General features: G+C 41.0%; 1 protein-coding gene across 4 annotated transcripts in view; it reads left to right on the top strand.

The window, feature by feature from the left end:
- LOC134212850 (ubiquitin-conjugating enzyme E2Q-like protein 1) overlaps positions 1-19,921 on the top strand; it is a 292,956-nt gene that overhangs the window by 186,113 nt on the left and 86,922 nt on the right. For 3 of the 4 annotated variants that reach the window (XM_062691079.1, XM_062691076.1, XM_062691077.1), the window contains exon 3: positions 18,461-18,482. The gene's annotated coding sequence lies outside the window, so the exon portion shown is untranslated. Of the gene's footprint in view, positions 1-18,460; positions 18,490-19,921 lie in introns of all 4 variants that reach the window. The other variant, XM_062691080.1, reaches the window with a different exon arrangement.

Here is a 19,921-nt window from a genome sequence, read left to right as displayed (position 1 = left end):
GGGAGTTCCTTCTGAATTCTTTCGGGAATTTTTCCGGTAATTTCCTGGAGTATTTCGGAAAGCTTCCATGATTTTCAGTGTATTTTCCAAAGAATTTCTCGGATTATTATGAAGGGGTACTCGGAGGAATTTTTGTAGGAGCTCTCGAAGTAATTCTCGCGGATAAACATTCAAAGCAATTCACGGAGAAATTCCCGGAAGAGTTCCCGGAGGAATCCCCCGATGATATCATTGAAAGAATAACCGAAATAATTCCAGGAGGAATTACGGAAGGAATTTCCCGAGGATTCTTCGAAGGAATTCCCGCGCGTTTTTTTGTGTATAATTACTGAATAAATCACAGCATGAGTTTTCGAGGGTATTACTGGTGTAATTCGCGAAGTTTCTCGCTGATGGTTGAAATTCCCGGAGGAATTCCGGAAGACATTCTTAGAGGTCGAAAATAAATTAAAGAACAATTGTCGAAGGTAGTTTCGGAGGAACTTTCGAAAGAGTTTCTGGAGGTATATCCATAGAATATTTCCGGAGAATTTCTTACACTAATTTATGAAAAAAAACATGTATCATCTGGAGGATTTCTAGATATATTCTTCAACCTCCTTTTCTAAGGGAGAGTTCCTTGAGGAATTCTGTTCAGACAAACCCTCACAGTTGTTTCTGAAGGAATTTCTGGAGTAGCTTCCAAAAGAATTCTTGAAAAACGGGTTCATAGAGAAACTGCGTAAGGAATTTCTGCGGCAACACTTATTGGATACCGGTCACTCTCTTGCTAAAGAAATGCTTGACGAAGATTCCGGATGAGTTTTTAATAGAATTGTTGGGTATTTTTTCAGAATTTCCTGGAGATATTTATAAAGGAATTCCAGGGTTAATTATTGGAGGGATTCCTGGTACTTCTTTAGGTTTTTCTGGAGGAAGATCCTGAAGAATTTCAGGGTTTTCGTAGGAGTTTTTCAAGGATTCAAGGTAGTTTCTTAAAGATGCAAATGCCGGTGGCATTTTCGGATCGCCTTATATTCTTTTCAATTTTGACATGTTTCCAAATAGTTACAATTTCCTGAAAAAAACGTCTTTGATTAACAGTGCGGTTAAAAGAAAGGGAAACAAATCGTTACTATACGTAGTACCGGTAGCGTACTGCACATTTGAAAATAATTTTTGACATTTCCGGTCTTGATAAACACGAATTTCATCAGCAGCATTAAAATTAAATGCAACAAGAACTGTGCGACACTTGAGTGAATCATATTTGTCACGGATGAATTGTTGAATTTAACAACACAGCTCATGATTTTAACTCGCGAACAAAATACTGCCCTGTTTTTTGTCTTTGCTCTGCCTGTACTCGCGAACAAAGCAAGCACCAGAAAAATGCAGGCGGTAGCTCCGTGCGAGTGTGGCATTTTTGGTAGCCCCAATTACACTCTTTTCTTACTCGTGAAGCGAGTATTTCCACCACTGGCTGCAAGTCAACACTATAATGAATGTTGGATCTGGATTCCCAGCCTGGTAGGATTTTTTAACTTCCCTGAGCATGAAGTAACATTTTGTTAGGCTCGTGATTGCGAATGCAAAAATGGTAACTTGGCTTCTGGAGCTGGAGCACGATGGGGCACGTGACCCACCAAATTGAACATTTCCTTCACTTCTCCTAGTGCTAAATTGCCAGAATTGTTCTGGTAAAAAACCCTGATTAATCCACCTAGTGGTGTTGGTACCTTTCTCGTATAAAAAATACTATGAAATATAAATGAGTGTTTTTAGCGTGTTTTGCGCATAAAAAAGTGTTTTGGTCATAACTTCTGATCCCATAGTCCGATCTGGTCAATATTCAATAGCAAACAATGGGACAGGATTCCCCATTATAATTCGGACAATGATCAGTTCCGAACAGGAGGAAGTTCTGGAGGAATTCCCTGTAGAAAATTCCGAAGGATTTCTTGGAGAAATGTTCAAAGACATTTTTTAAGAAATTTAAGTATGCCGGTTATTTCTTCAGGAGTTCCTTTGGAAATTGATCTAGGAATTCGTCCTAGAATTTTGGATAGAAATGGCGGAGGAAGTTGCAAAAGAATTACTAGAATGGAATGTCTTATGGAATACCTGGAAAAATTACAGTGTAATTGTTGAAATAATGTAGAAATTTTTAAAAGTATGTATGTATGTAATTATTCACCATCCTAGCTTAAGTCTTGCTCTGCGTACGGCTCCACCCAATAGTACAGTTATTATCATTTTGCTTTCAATGCACTGCTGTATGAAGGGCAAAAATCGGAGGTGGCGGACCCGTAAGCAGAGATACTTACGCGAAGCCTGCGGGATAGAGAGAATCTCCTTTCAACAGTGTAATCCAACACTAATAAATTAATTTCCTTTTTGAGCTTTTCGAGGGATGACTTTTTTTTAGGAAGGGCGCGTCAAATACATTACAACTGTCTTTCTTCTTCTTCTTCGTTGGCATTACATCCCCCACTGGGACATTGCCGCCTTGCAGGTTAGTGTTCATTAAGCACTTCCACAGTTATTAACCGCGAGGTTTCTAAGCCAAGTTACCATTTCTGCATTCGTATATCATGAGGCTAGCACGATGATACTTTTATGCCCAGGGAAGTCGAGACAATTTCCAAGCCGAAAATTATCTAGACCGGCACCGGGAATCGAACCCGGCCACCCTCAGCATGGTCTTGCTTTGTAGCCGCGCATCTTACCGCACGGCCAAGGAGGGCCCCTATTACCCCTGTGGGTAATTACAACTGTGAGGAAGTATACCCATCTACATGGGAAGGAATTTCCAGAAAAATTTCTTAAAAAATTTCCTAACGTCCTAAGAAGTAAACTATGTCTAAGAGGAAGCCTCGTATACAGGGTGCCAAACAAAAATTTTCAAATTGGGGACCGTCACGAAATCATGTAAGATTTCAAACGTTAATAGCGACTTTAACTTTCGATGGATTTTCGAGATTTTCTTATCAATAGATTCGGAAACTTTCCACCAATTCGCTAATTGTTTAAAACTATTCATTATCAACTTCAAACTATTGAAAATTTTGGTTCTTTCACGTCTGGTTAAAATTTCAAAACTAACCAATTCCGTTCATGCATCCCCAACACGGACATCAGATTGCTGTAACGTACGCACCTTTTGGCCACCGCCTTATATTCCCTGTGCATAAAAAGAGTCGTGTCTTACGCGCGCGCGTCATTTTCGTTTGAGATTTCCGCTGGAACGTGGACCGTCTGGTAGCGGTCTAGAAACAACGGCTCGGTGCGGTGGCGTTGGCGTTCGGTGGCTGCAGCAGCTACCATGGCTAATACATTTTCTATAGCAGCCTTCGCCGACGGCCATGTTTGATGTCGTTGGGATAGCTAACTAGGCAATCATAACCATTTAATTTTATTTCACTTTGAAGAAAGAACCGATTTACGCTTCTTGAAACCTTGTAAAGAATTCACAATATTGCGAGAAAGTTTCACTTTCAATCATTAACTGAGTGACTCGCGCTCGGGAAAGCAGCTTTCTCATATCCAATATAGAAGATTCATCAGAAAATGTTTGTTTTATTTTCAGTTATGCGTCTTTACAATTAATATCAGCAATCGAGTTTAACTTTCTACCATTGAATGGCTATAGACGCTACCGCGGCGAATAAATTGTCTACAGCAACCACTGCCGAGGCCGACGGCCATCACTGATGCTGTTGGGATCGATAACAATGCAATCGTTGCCATTTGAGTGTATGTCTCTTTAAAGAAAATTCAGTTTAAATCAACTCTTCCGTTTCAAATGAGGGTTCTGTGATTTATTTCATTAGATACAAGAAATTAGCTTTCCCGCGCGCGAGCCACTTTATTCGAGATTTCGCAGAGCGCCCTCCTACGCGGTTTCGGCATCACACCAGGCAACCAGTTAGTTCGAGATTCTTCGGAGAGCGATTCCAGTATTGACATCAGTGGTGTTCGCTCATGTAATTGGCGGATGATGCAGATCCAGTTTGTAAATAAGATTTCGAAATTCTAATGGCCGTCGGCGGTGGCTGCTGCAGAAAACTCGTCGTCGGTGGGAGCACTACTAAAGCAAAATTTTCTCGTATACTGATAGTGAATGGCGCACTTAATCGGTCCCTTTCAGGACCATCATTTTTTAAAGAAGAAGGTTTTGTTTGCTGTATTGGAAATTGTCACAAAAGTAAAATTTTCTCGCAAAGTTTTTACTTCCGCTTTGCTGCTGTTAGTGACCGGGAATTTTTGCCAGTGGAGGCCGTTGACGGGTAGTTGCTGCAGACATTTTTTCACAAAGATGACATCTGTAGCCAGTAAGCGGTAAATCTTTGAGTGGCTATCGTCGGTGGCAACAGGATTGTGCAAGTGTAATTTTCTCTCTCATTTTCCATTCGCTGCCGACAAATCTGCTCTACTAAGATGTTCAAACAAATTCTTTTGAACGCTGCCGATGCTGATGACAATCGCACGATGATTTTCATCAAAACCGCAAACGCGCGCGGGAGAGCAGGTTTTTTAATTGACTTGAGACGACGTCTTCGCCGGTAGCAGTCCAAGTAAAACTGTGAAAATGTTTATGCTGAGAACAGATTATGATAATTTTTGGTTGAAATTCGCGATTGTATCATGTATACAACCTAATGTTCATGTGATATTACGATTCTCATTGCATTAAGAGGTTTTACGTAGTTCACGTCGAACGGTCGTGTCTTGTACACAATCCTTCTATTTTTTAAAGAAATTCCTGACGGAATTTCAGAAGGCAGAATAAGTTTCTTGACGACTTACTGAATTAATTCCTGAAGGTATTTCCTAGGGAATTATTTAAGGTATTTACGAAAAAAAATCTGTAGAAATTTTCGAAGGAACTCCTGCATTTTTTTAAACTTTATTAAAGTATTTTTAAATCTACAGATTAAGTTCAACACCGAAAGGAACTCCTGCAGAATTCCCTTGAGAATATCCGAATGTCCGCAATCTCAATATTTTGGGAGTTTTTCTTGGCATGTAGATTTGATTCTAGAGTCAAAACTTAGTTTGTTCTACTACTGTCCGGATTTTCGAAGAAATTCTTGGAGAAATATATAAATTTCTATTTTAATTCCAATAGCTATTTGTTTGGAGAATACATAGAAAAATCCTTCGTGAATTCCTTTCAGAATTTTATCGGATATTCCTTCTTCTTCTTCTTCATTGGCATTACATCTCCCACTGGGACATTGCCGCCAGCTTAGTGTTCAATTAACACTTCCACAGTTATTAACTGCGAGGTTTCCAAGCCAAGTTACCATTTTTGTATTCGTATATCATGAGGCTAACACGATGGTACGTTTATGCCCAAGGAAGTCGAGACAATTTCCAATCCGAAAATCGTCTAGACCGGCACCGGGAATCGAACCCAGCCACCCTCAGCATGGTCTAGCCGTGCATCTTACCGCACGGCTAAGGAGGGTAGGATATTCCTTCAGAAATTCATTTAAAAATTCTGTTCGAAAATCTTTTCAAGTTCTCTTTCGGTTATTCCTTCAAGAATTGAATCGGAAATTCCTCCAGGTATTTCTAATTCTAATATTTTTAGAAAAGCCACCAGGAATTAATTTGGACATTCGTCCAGAGAATCCTTCAGAAAAACCATCCGGAAAGGCCTTTGTATTGGAAGTCCTTAGGAAATTCCTTCAGTAAACCATACAAAATTCTTCTGAAGAATGTACTAATTCGGAAGGCTGGAAGTAAGTGCTACGAATAACCTTGCGCTTGGAAGCGACGATGAAGCACAATTGATTACTCATATTTCTGACATATAATGGATCCTTTATCATCCATAAGCGAAACATATCCAAAGATTAACACAGCCACGCAATGTGAAAGACGTAAAGACGTAAAGACGTGACCGAATGTAATACAATTTAGCAATGTGTAACACATGGAAAGATAAATCTTGCGCATAAATTAGTTTAATAGAAAAAGAAACATCGAAGGTTGTATTAGACCTTTTTTCACTTGCCACCTAATCTAACCAACTGATTACCATTTGAACGAGATTTCATCAAACCAAAATTAATTTAAATGTTACATCTCTATAATCCCACAACGGATGATTGAGGTTCAAGGTATTTGAGGTATTAACCACAACGATTCCGTCCACCTTCTATCCCACCAGTCAGTGGAGATGGCATTCATCAGCAAATACCGGCGAACCCATCCTGTCTGGCTGGAGGGGACCGGGGCACCAATGGATGGAAAACGACGAACGCTCGCGGGTGGTGCATGGGAAAACGCTTTCACCGATGACGATAATGTATCTCATTTATAATGCTATCACATATCTCTCCAACTACGCCACCCGTGAAGCACGAGGATGAAGGTTTTGGTGCGCACAATTCCGATGAAATATTGGCGAGCGCTATGTGATATTTCATTCCGTGAGTGGAGAATATTACGAGGAATTCCCGCCGGATTTGTGGGGGAAGCTGGATCGGGCGGGAAAATATACAAAGGCTGTATCCTTGGCCTGTGAAAGCGTTTCACATCGGTAAATTAGCGAATACATATATTGTTTGCTTGTTTGTTCCGAGGTGAGTGTGTGATGCTCGAGCAAACAGAGTATCAATTAGGTGCTACAAAGTAAACAGATCTAATTAATTTGAGAAAGATTTCATTCATTACGAGTGTTTTCTTGTCTGTTCAATTCTATGTATTCTATTCATTCATTTTTTTGTTGTTTATGATTTTTTATTCATTCTCATTTTTTTATTATATTGAAAAATATTCCTACCTGTTCTATTTGATTCCTATCTCTACATTTCCTGGTGGCATATTTCCTAAAAAATAGACACCATGACTTTTGATGTTTTTGATTTATGTTCAATCGTTTCAAAAATGAATTCATCCATGGCACGATATCGATAGCGAAGATTTATTTATAGCGAAATTGCAACCCGTTCCGCCGCATCCCGATAATACTAATGCCAGCATCATTATTTTCACCAAAAGCTGATGCTGCTGCTGCTGCTGAACTCGAACCACTTTCAACAGACCACAAGGTTCGAGAAGAGATCCTATCGGATTGCATCCGAGCCCTTCTCCTGCCACTGCTCCCGGACCACCGTACTGTAAACAGCTTTCATACATTAGGATTAAACCGTTTCATGGAGTGTTAAATAGCTGCCGCAACGTGATTCGAATTCGCATTATTTCTCACCACCAGAGCTGCTGTTTTCCATTGGTGTGGTTTTGAGATACGAAATATTTCAATAACCCAATCCTGGTATGCAAACAATGTGGATTTCCACAGGCTGAATCCTCCAGAGGCTGGCACAATATGTAACATCTTGATTCGCACAACGCACATACACGCACACCCATACAAATGATCATCATAATTTTCCTTCATTTTGAATTGCTAAAATTTCATAATTTATCACAAAATCATGACAGCTAACAAATAATCCAATTTAACGTCATCATGGAAGGCACTGTGGGATGATGTTTCGGTTGCGGCACTGCGACGACGAAAGGCGACACTGATGACGACGCGGCGGCGAAGGTTCGAACGGCATGGTCCAAAATGAGATGCATGAATGTGCTAAATTTTCTTGACTCTCCTCGTCGCCTTAAAACACCATCATCGGGGATTTCGTTCGTTTCGCAGGCATTTTGCCGAAGGCAAGAGTGTATTTTATTTGAATAAATTTTGTAGATTTTTTCCACTGAAGATTATTTAAACTGAGATAAGCGCGATAGAAGGAAGGAAAAAAAACTAAATTCTCGATTTGTGATGGAACTAAGCGAATAAGTTTCAATCAAATTATAACACAAAATAAACCCTTCTGAAAATCTCGGATCTCAGCCAAGAATCAGCCAACCCATTTTGTCTGAGCTCTCTGTAAAAAGTTACGCTTCGTTTGCACATTGCAGAACGCCACATACAAGATACTCTCCCAAATACTCCTCGATGAGCCTACGCCGAATGGAGTATCCTCCTCCACTGGACACGATCCTGCGCCAATCACTTCCTTAGTAATGGTAGTAGTAGTAAAATTCTTCTTTATTCAAACATTTTTGTTCTACAATTATAATTCTACTAATTCCTCAAATGATGAAAGAGTTTTTGAAAGCCTGGTAAAGTTTTTGTTCAGTTCTAAAAGCGTTAACTCTTTCTACAAAACGTTCGCCAAGTATTAGCATCTGCTCTGGCTCGAGAGCAAGATCTGCAGTGTCTTGATGAGCTCCGCTATGTGCTACTTTTCCATATATTTTTTTAAAACTTTTTCAGGTTGTATCCGCATTTTTTTCAGTTTTTGGACAACGACGGCTTCGAGAGATTCTCTTCTATTATCGCCAAAATATTCCTAACTTATACTCGACGACTTTTTTGTGCATATAATCTTCAGATCAATTTTGAAGGATAAATCATTTTTATTCATGTACGTCCACTTGAACACATTTTGTATTAATGCATATGAATGAAATATTTGAAATGACAATGACAATGACAAATTCGAAATAAAAAAAAGAGCTTTCAGGCGAGTGCTTGATTGTCGTACTTTAATGATCCTGACTATAACATTTTTTTTCAGTCAAACTATGCTTGAAATGCCGAACAGCACCTAAAAATTAAATGAAATGTTTCAGAAATATCTCAAAATACAAACTTCAGTCTTCGGAATTTGAGTCTGTTCGGGAATTGAATCAAAAAGGACTGAAGGTTTTAAAAAACCTTTGATAATAATAGGATGAACCTGACAAAGCAGTCACTGCTATAGCCCGAATATCTGCGAACATTGGAAGCTCTGCTGTTTCACCACAGACACTCAATTTTTAATTCGACTTCACAACGCTTACCGACGTTTGAACCTACTGAATAAACGAACGATAGATACAAACTGGTTCTTTGTCTCGCCTCTCTTCAACACGTGCTGAAATGCACCATATGATTCTGTTGCATTTCAAGTTATAACTTAAATTCTTAAACTTCAAAAGCGAAATAAATAGTAAGATGATGCTTGTAAAAAATGAAATTGAAATCCTCATTGGCCCATTTCACGGTCGTGCCATTGAGGATTATTTTACAGTCCCCAGGTGGAACATGTTTAGGAGATTTAGAGTAGGGAATAATGATGACCTAGGCCTTCGCCGCGTTGATACAGATCTTCCAGTTGGAGTTTTGCCACTAGCGCTCTGATCACTCTACCGTTGTATACGATGGAGGTATCATCTGCGAACAGAGTCAGAATGCCGCCTTCTGAAGGTTCTGGCATGTCGAAGGTGAACAGATTGAAAAGCAGTGGCCCGAGGATACTGCCCTGGGGGACGCCTGCAACGGTATTGTTCGCATTAGAACTCGCTCCACTGATTGAGACTCGGAATGTCCTTGCCGACAGGTAATTGTTGATGATTTTCACCAGGTAGGGAAGATTGTAGCGATGTAGTTTGTACACCAGCCCATCATACCATACATACATTGTCAAAAGCCATCTTGACATCGAGTAAGGCCATGGCGAAGGTTTTGAGACAAAATGGTTCCGTCTGTGGACGTTGGTAACTCGAGTCAGTTGGTGACGGTTGACCGTAGGAAACCAAACTGTTCCTGGAGCAAGATGTTGAGACAGACTCAAGTAACCGGTAACCATTCTGGCCTGAATAACTTTTGTGATTCGATTGCAGCGTGCCTCAAGCTCAGGCAGTCCAGTACGCCGAAACTGCCTGCGAGTGACATTCCGCAATCGAATCAAATCTTTGGTGAGTGTATCGATGTTTAAGGATTTGCTTACCTGCCGAGCCGTTCGATAGCGCACAGCTGACGGTCGATACTTTTCGGCGTCCCTGGACGCACCTCGTAATCGATGGTGTTGTCGACGCGCTGCTGGCACCGCTGCCAGTTTACTCGATGGTAGTTTCGCCGTAACTGCTGGTGCCGATTGACCGAGGAGCTCACCACCGGATAGTGATCCGAACTGAGCTCCTGGTAGACGACCGGCTGCGAAACGTGATCGTTCATGTTGGTTATGTATAGGTTGAGGGTTGCGCGGATACCGGACCGACTCAGTCGAGTGGGGAAATCCGGGCTCAAGATCGTGTAGTGGCCTTCCTCCATGTAGTTGCTCCAGATGGTGCCGTTTCGATTGCCGCGACTGTTGCCCCAGGCTTGATGTTTCAGGTCGCCGGTAATGATGTACTGCTTTTGTCTCCGCGTTAGCTTGATGAAGGGCAGCCGATGAACGGCTTTAGCTTGAGTTGGGCAGTACGCCGCGATTAGCGTGATTGTGCCGACGAAGGTAGTATGGCACTTCGACACCGATGGCCTCGATGATGTTCAGCTGGAAGCTTGGCAGCAGACGACAGTTGATGTTGTATCAGAGTGCGATGACCACACCACCTTCCCTGGACAGCCGGTCGAGTCGCACGATGCGGAAGTTCGGGATGTGGACGCTCACCTCCGGTTTAATGTGCGTTTCAGTGATGAACGCCACGTCGATCTCCTTCTCCTTGGGGAAATCAGCCAGTTCGATGCTTTTGCTCTTGAGCGAGCAAGCGTTCCAGTTAACCAGGCCCATCTTAGCAGCCATTTTCAATAATAAACATGGCAAGAGTGAAGACGTGGTCGAAACGGGTTTTGCAGCCACGCAGTCGAGTGGCGAGCTGTGGAAAGATCGGAATCAGCTGCTCCGGGGAGTACAGCGGAGCAGATTCTTCAGGTTGGGCGTTTTCGTTCTCCGGCTGCCGACGGAACCCAGGAGGAGGGAGTGGGGGACATTCGCTGGTGGATGGTGCTGATGGTGCTGGAGATTGAACCGACGCAGCTACCGCTGCCAGTCGCTTGTGCGGTTGCAACGGTGGGAGGATTGGAATCGCTCGACGGGGAGCCGTGATGGCTGGATAGTTCACCTCGTCGACTACAGGTACACGGTTCTTCTTCGGAAGTTTCCTGGTGGAAGCCTTTTTCCGGATTTCCATGAACTCGGCTCGCTTTGGGCAGCCCTTTGTGGTGGCCCGATATTTGTCGCCTCAGTTGGCGCACTTAAGATCGGCCACCTCCATTTTGTCGCACTCGTCAGTTGGGTGGGGTTCGCCACACTTGTTGCAGCGCGGCTTCATGCGGCAGTTTCTGGTTCCGTGTAGAGGTGGGCATCCCGCTCGTGAACGGTTCAAAAGAACTAGTTCTTCTACGCGACTGAGAAAGCGCTCGCTCCTTTTTAACGAACGGTAGTTCTTTCGCTCTTTCCACACAAACGCTTGAAACTGCTTACTGCTGGTAGTTTATTCATTGCGCCACACTAACGAACGAATGAATGAGCATGGAGCGGGAGCGCAAAAAGAGCTACTTACCCAGCGCAGTCTGACTGAGCCGCGGAAAGGGTTTTTTGAACGAACGAACGAACCAAAAAAAGAGCGTGGAGCGGGAGCGCGCTTTTTACACAGTGCAGATCTGGCTGTGCTGAAGAAATGGTTCTTTGAATGAACGAACGAACCAACAGAAATAGGTTCACACGAAAAAAGAGAGTGGAGTGCGAGCGTGCAGTCGATGTGTTCCAGAATATCGGCGTGGCCCACGGCGCGTTGGGTGCTTAGCGGTAGCTTGAGCGTGTATGTGAGTGTATGCGCGTTTCTGTTTCGTATCGGCAAACAGTTCGAGAGCGGCAACGATGGAAACGGAAACAAATGAACGGGCTGCAAAGTCGAATGGGAAACAGCGAAATGCGCGCAATTCTAAGTCGTCGATTGTAGCAAGCGTGTGCTGTGCGAGTATATAAGACTAATGCTATGTTTAGACAAGGCAGTGAAGTGAAGAACAAGTCGCTTGAATTGAACGTCTAAACGCCTTCATTCAACTCACTTGAACGAAAAGAAAGTTGAACAAGTTCAACTTTTGGCAAGTCAATAGATTTCAACTGAATTGCTTAATTGACTAGCCCTGTCAAATCGTAGCATAAATTATTGTGATTTATGACAGCGAATAACAAGAATGAATTTTGTAAGAATAACCTTCCGTCAATGATTATTGGTTGATAAATATGTCCTTCATATTATTTCATCTGTCTAATTTCTATATGGGTGAAAGTCAATGGAGACATAAGAAGAGGCAGTAAGACAGACAGGCGTTTTTAAAAAGAGTTCTGGTGCACTGCAGCTTATTTAGTAGTCATGTAGTGCTTTAGTGATTTACCCTATGCGGTAAAATATTATAATTTTATTAGGGTAATTAAAATGCATGCGTTGGTACGATAGAAGCGAAGTCTCAACGAAAATAATCTATCTCTTATTGTATTAATACCATAAAGTAAATAACCACTGAACTAAACTAAAAAAATCTATTATATTTCGCTTTGTTAAATATACTTTATAAAATGTAGTGAGCGGATGAACCGTTCGGATGAGCTAGTTCACTTTATTGAGCGGAACGATTCCGGATCGCTCAATAAGGTGAGCCATTCTGCCCATCTCTAGTTCCGTGCCCGAAGTTGAAGCAATTGGTGCACTGCGTAACGTCGCGGTGCACTGGGCGATATCGCTCACAGTCAACGACGGTATGGTTGATTATCTCAAACAGCTTCAGGTCCTTGAAGATGGTGGAGCCATGCTCCAGGTCAGTGTTGTAAAATGTCATTTGCATTCGTTTGTATAATTTTCCCAGAACTTTTTTCAGAAGGTAGCTATCAATTCATGTTGTATGACGAACTTATAGCGGTTAAATGGGCCTACAACTTTGTCTAACGAGACTTTGCTGTAAATATGTAATCTGGGGCGTGGGAGGCAAAATTTCATTCAAATGACATTATGTCAAATGACACGTGACATTTTGGAGAGTTTTCACTCTCCAGCCTTTGATGTTATACTTAGAGCAATGTACCCTTGGACAAAAATATAACCCGAGCAGCACAAGTCAGGCAGAAATGGTTGCAGCAACTTGATTGTGACTAAATCTGGTAACATATTAGTTGCAATAACCTATTTGAAACATTTGTGCTGCTAGGGAACCCTACTCAAGCGTTATGAGTACATTCAAAATTATGGAAGAAATTTTGCTTCTAAAGAAAGTTATGAACAAATTAGTCAAATGACATGCAGATGACATTTTACAAGCCTGCTCCAGGTGGACCAGATAAAGCTGGTCACGATACCTTCTCGTCTTGTCGTGACGAGCAATTTTGTGTACCGCGACTGGCTCATTTTCATCAATTCCCGGAGCTTTGGTCGCAGTTCCGGCGGGTCGCCTCTGATGAAAACCGGCGGGCACTTCTTTTTCCGCACTGGTTGAGTTTGTGGCAGCTGCGACTGCTGCTTCTTGCACTTCTTCGGCGATTGCCAGGCGTCTCAGGGATTGAATTTATCATTTCATTATTATTTAGTATTCAGCCAATAACTCATTTTATCGGTCTTTATATCTTATATATAAAAATGAAATGGTCTGTGTTCGTATCCGCATAACTCAAAAATGGCTGAATGGATTTTTTTCATTTCTTCAGCAGAAACATTCGTTATAGTTTCCGACGGGTTTATATGATATTTCCTAATGCGAAAATTACAAGTAAAGCTGAGCAAACCGTGAATAACTAAAATTGTGTTTCCTATGCGAATTTTGCATGGGCAGTTCGGAACGCACATTCTCGCCTACTGTGCAGGACAACGTCTGCCGGGTCGACTAGTGGTTGATATTTCTTGATATCGAGAATTTTCAAGAAATCTAAAATGTTTCTAAATCACATAAATATGTGTTTAAAAAATATAGCGGCATGTAACACTCTTTTGAAGTTATATATTCCCGTTGATTTTAATAATCAACATTCACACCGAAAAAATAAACCAAAAATTTTTACCGTGCAAAAAGTGATTTGACGTTTGAGGAACAGCTTTCCGACCTTGTTTCCGACAGTCGACCGTCGGACCCCGGTTCGAATTTTTAAATCTCCTCGCAATATACTTTCAATGCGCGCAAATAATGTTTAAGGTCACTCCTGACAGAATCCAAGTTTCAAAGTGCTCGCGTTTTCGGGGGCACATCACTCGATACGGAGGCGGCGGACAACTGTCATTTTTATTGATTCGGATTTGCTACGTCGCAGTATGCGTGAAAAAAACAAGGACAGTTGTGCGTTGCTTCCGTATCGAGTGGTGTGCCCTCGAAAACGCGAGCACTTTGAAAATTGGATTCTGTCAGAAGTGACCTTAAATAGTTTAAGTAGCATTCATTAAGACTTCTGTCAGGTGGATTATAAATAAAATAATAATAAATAATAACTCATTCCAGAGGCGGAATTCCGAAATGTATTGTATGGCGGACTCCTAGAGCTATTTTCCCTCTACAACTTTGTCTAAAGGTACAATGCTCTATGTCTAATATTTACAGGGTGAAACGCTAGTATCACTTAAAATACTAAATGATAATAACTAATAAGTTGTAGAGGGAAAAAAGCGCTAGAAGTCCGCCATTCAACACTTTTCGGAATTCCGCCTCAGGAATGAGTTATTGGCTGAATTCTAAATGATAATGAAATGATAAATTCAATCCCTGGGCGTCATCAAGCAGCAACGGCGAGAACACGTTGCTCTGCAAAAGCTGCGTGGAGGGGTTACTCGCGCCTCCAAGAGCAGTGCGCTTAGGCACTTTTCCCGTGACCGAACCGAATCTCCCATGACGGGTCCGGGAGAAAATAACGCCAACGCGACGAAGCGAAAACGTTAACAGCAAACGAGCGAGAGAAACACTTGGAAAATATGTGCGTCCGTACGTGCTGCTGTCTCGAACTGGAATGCCAATCACTTCCAGTCGCCTTGAAGTTTAACGCCCTCAGATTCTCTTCAACTGCATCGTGTACGCGGCCATCCACGAACTCAACAGCCTCTTCCGGGATCTCTACTGAATATTATCTTAAACATATAAACATATAAGCATATAAACAACATATAAGCATATAAACAACGTGCTCAGCCCACCGTAGTCTGCCGTGTTATACTGTTACATAAGCTTGACAATTTCCAGCTTTTTATAAACCGGGTATAACTCGTGATTCATGCGAGGTAGTCTAATGCCATTCTCCTGTTTACCACCGAGTATTTTCCGCAGCAGCTTACGCTCAAATACTCCATGTTTCATGGCCATATAAAGCCACCGGAAATATCAGAGTAATATACAGAGCATGTACTTCGTTTTCACCCTGCTTCAGTCCATATAAGGTTATAAATGATATCGAATGAATGCAACCATTACACTTGAATTCGATGACGGGTAGAAATTCATTCCTCGGAATGAGAAAATTATTCATGATTTTGTGAATCCATCGTGTGTTATGAAAATACACCACGAATATAATTCATGATTTCATCATTTATTTTCGAGTAACGCATCCAATGCGTTACGATTTTGTTGTAGAGACTAAAAAAATAAAAATAAAAGTTCAACTGAAGGCTCGAACTCGAGTCTACTGGGTGAGACGTGCTACTTCTCATCCGTCCATGCTTCTTGTTAACGGAATGTTCGAAGTATAATTGGTTATGCATTTGGCGACTGATGGGATTGCACAGTACCATGAATAATATTCCTGGAATCATGAATTATAATCATGATTTCATGAACTGACATATTCATGATTTCATGATTTAATATTCATGATCATGGGTATGCATTTGTTTCAGTGTATGTTCTAGCATAATTTGCCATAATTCATTTCGTTTCACTGAATCGTAAGCTGCTTTGAAATCAATAAGCAAATGATGTGTCTGCAAGTCGTACTCCCGAAATTTATCAAGGATTTGTCTCGGGGTATGCTGGAACGCTTTGTATACGTGTGGCTCTCACAGTATGAACCCGGAAGCTTGCGATCCAGCCGTAAATCTCTCTGCACCTCAAGTTTGGGCAATTTTTCGTTGCATTGGGTCATTGCCCGACATTCTGGCTACGTGACCGGCCCAACGCTACCTACTTGATACTTGATGGGCTACAACTCTTCGATGAACCTATGCCGAATGGGCACTCTCCATAAGCTTCATCAAGACATTCATAAAACGTGTCCTTCACGTCGTCGGATTTATCGTTTGTCGGTGCGTAAACGTTGATTAGGATGTAATTGAAGAATTTCCCCGTATCTTCCACACAGATTCGTTCGCTAATGGGTTTCCACCGCATCACTCGTTTCATCTGCTTGCCCATCACTACGAAACCAACTCCATGCTCTGCTTTTCCGCCGCCGCTGTGATAGATGAATGCAGTGTTGGTCGTGGGGTCCACGGTTCGGAATTCACGTTCTCTGAATCTAGGCTATCGCACTTCTTGAATAGCAACGCAGTCGCCCGATTTTCGCGGTGTGAACGCCGAATCCCGGGCAGGAGCCATGAACAGAATAACAAAACATGATATAGTTTTGATTGATATAAGAGATAAAAGAACAGGCAACAATATCAAAAATTTGCACCGAAATATCATTTGAATATCAAGATATGCTATGGATAAGAACAAACTAATGGCACATGATATTGATCACTTCTTACAAATAGCATAATTTGAATTCCTCATGATATTTTAGTATAATAAATATTTATATTGTCGTCTGATATTTTATATCTTATATCAATCATCTTAACATCTCATTGTGCTATTTTATCAACATTTGATATTAATAAGCTATTTTCGTCTACTCGGGATGCTTCTCCAAGCAGCTGATGCGATTTGTAGTTCATGAATGTTTTAGAAAATGCTGCAATGCATTCACATGAATAGGAATAAATGTGAATCTATTTAGGGGGTCCCGTAGCGTAGTTCGTAGTTCGCCATACAAGCGGTGATGATCATGGGTTCGATTCCCAGCCCCTCCGCCAAACCTTCGTCAGTCGCCAGATCTGCATCCCATACGGTGGCTTTGGGGTACGCGTCTTGCCGTCACGGCTGCCTGATGACGACTGACAACTTGATCTTCTCAGAGGCATTTCTCCAACGTTACCCGGATAAATGGCAATTGAACAATGCAACGATTATTGGATACACGACGTGGACAAATGGACACAATGGACTCAATATGAGATGGACTGGCAACGACAACAATAATGAGTAATGGAAATCTAAAAATAGATTCTGTGTGTATTCTGTAGCGCAGAGTATCACAGTAGATCTCGGCACAGTAGCGGTTACGTAACACGCCTAACAAATAAAGAAAGAAATAAACAAATGCAATCTCCAGCTGAGGCTTCTAGTTATCGCCCAATCAGTTTGCTTTCTTCAATAAGCAAACTGTTTGAAAAGATTATTTTAAATAGAATGATGGTTCATATTAATGACAATTCTATTTTTGCTGATGAGCAATTTGGTTTTCGCCATGGGCATTCAACCACTCATCAGTTATTAAGAGTTACGAACTTAATTCGGCTCAACAAATCTGAAGGATATTCGACTGGAGTTGCTCTTCTTGATATAGAGAAAGCATTTGACAGTGTTTGGCATGAAGGTTTGATTGTAAAATTGATGAATTTTAATTTTCCTCTGTACATCATTAAACTGATCCAAAATTATTTATCAGATCGCTCGCTGCAGGTAAACTATCAGAATCTTCTATTGCAACGATTAACTCCTTGTACCCTTAGTTTTAAATAGGTTAAGTTTAGTAGTAACAAATGCAATCTATCGCCTCAACGTGCTATTTTCATATGTTTAAAATACACGAGAAAGGTACCATCATCGCTAGGTGGTATACCACCTACGAATTTGTGCGAATTGCTCAATGCTAATGCTAATGAACATTTCATTACAGTTGCTTTCTTCAACACCCCAATACCAATAGTAAGCGTATGTAAATACCAAAGTACAAAATATTCTACAAAGGCGAACATTCTCTATTCTTACAACCAACCCTTATTCATATTTCCCAAATTATTCCCCATGCCACGAAACCGCTACCCGCAGAGAGAATTCGTAACATCCTTCGGGGATGAATGCCATTAGTTTCAATTAATGCTGTCATATTTAATTTCTATCCAACGAAGGTGGTAGCGATGAAAGTGAAGGTAACAAGGTGACAGAGTTTTTGCATCAGTCTGCCACGGCTGATTTCGGTGGGGAAGACTCTACTGTAAGCGAGTAGCACTATGATCTAGCTAATTCTACACCGCCATAGTAATTTTGAACGTATCACTCTTGAAGAGAAAATTTCATCATCACTTCGCGATGTCTACGCGAATATTTGCGATATCCGTAAGGGCCATCCATAAACAACATCACGCTTTTAAAAGGGCTTCGAGTTACCGTAAAGATCGATTCAATATTTTTTAGAGATTTCATAAAAAACTGCGACGAAGGGGGGATGGGGCTGAAAATCGCCCACGTGAGGTACTTTATTGATCTTCCCGGAATGTGGATCAATTTTATTCTTCTATAGAACTTATTTCCAATGGTTCAAAGCAATTAACTAAATTCACAAAATTTCATCTAATATTTCACCCAATTGACTTATCTTAATTAATTCTCTCGTTTCAGGAACAACGGAAGCTGTCCAACGGTAAGTGGTACGCTCATTCTTATACACACGTCAAGTTGTTGCTCATCAAAAACACCAAAAAAAACTCTCGACCACCTAAAAAGCACCTTTTTAAGAAGCATTTCAACACCAACTTCCGCAAACCATAATGTTCCCATCCACGATGAGGTGTGCAGCAGTAGTAGACTTGAAAGCCATCATTAAAACTCTTATTGCTGGACCGAAGTTGTGTGATGCAAATTTAGTTTTTCTCCAGCGAGCGACCCGCCGAGAAAAGTTTTCGTCTTGATGTGCGCTCACCTTGGATGAAGGTTCCATAATTATGAGGTGTTAATTTAGGTTCTCGTGGCAATAACAAAGAAGTTTTAACGGAGACACGAAACATTAGTTTGTATGGATTCCCTTTAAGTACTATTGTTCTTCAATACTACAATATTCATGTTTTACTTTGCAGCAATTGTTTTCGACAAAAACTCGTCAAATGCAAAGTATACAAAGCTCTTGTTCGCTCTGAAAACAAAATCCATTAAATCTCGATTCAAGTACTCAAGCACAACACAATTTGTACAGGAGCACAAACTTTCCCATCACTCGGAAGTGGAAGGTACCTTCTATGTATCCAGGACAAGTATAGTAAAAAGTTCTTGATCCTTTCTCTACAAAAAGCAGTTGTTTCACCAGCTTGCAAAACTTTCCAGATGCTTTCAAACTCGTTTGTTTGAGAATAATATTTAGTTGTGTATTCAGCCAATTGGATGTGTGTATGAGCGACAAGGAAGTTGGTTAATGTAAAGCATTGTGATACTAATAGCAGATTGTGGTCCGATTTCGTTTGTTTGATGGATTTAGTAGTGTTGCATGGCGTGGTGGTGCCTTTCTCGTGCATTATAAAAGAGGTGATTCAACAACAACTATATTAATATTGGATTACTCTGAACTACTTCGTATTCGTCAATCATATAGTGTAGCTGTTCAAATTAATAGATCGACATAAAAAAATAGATACAAAACGTACTTTATTGCACTTCTCCATGATTCTCAATCTAATCCTTAAAGAAATCAACTGCGACTTTGGATGCATTTCACACTCAGCATGTGGATGCGTTTCGTTTTCCAGGGTCACTGCATAGTAAAAGAATCATAATCGTCTTTTTCTAGGATAGGCACAAGAAAAAATATTAAATAGAATTGTACGAACTCGTCTTATGACAAGTAAAGACCTGAGACGTAAAGACATTCCACTAAAAGCTCAAAATAATTGTCTTGACAGTAGAAGCATAAGTAGTAGAATGCTAGTCGTGCTGTAATCATTTAAATTATTTTGCCAAATTATGCTTAAACAAGCTTCAATTGACTAAAATGTATGCATCATGTTGTAGAGCATATTTGGTTTCATCACCAACATCGGTTTGACACTTGTAGTAGGAGAAGAGGCCCCAAAACGCCCCCCGAGACAAAAC

The sequence above is a fragment of the Armigeres subalbatus genome, chromosome 2, assembly GCF_024139115.2.
Source record: "Armigeres subalbatus isolate Guangzhou_Male chromosome 2, GZ_Asu_2, whole genome shotgun sequence".
NCBI classification, from domain to species: Eukaryota; Metazoa; Arthropoda; class Insecta; order Diptera; family Culicidae; genus Armigeres; species Armigeres subalbatus.
Note: the sequence above shows the minus strand (reverse complement) of the source record. Positions and strands in the feature narration are given on the sequence as shown.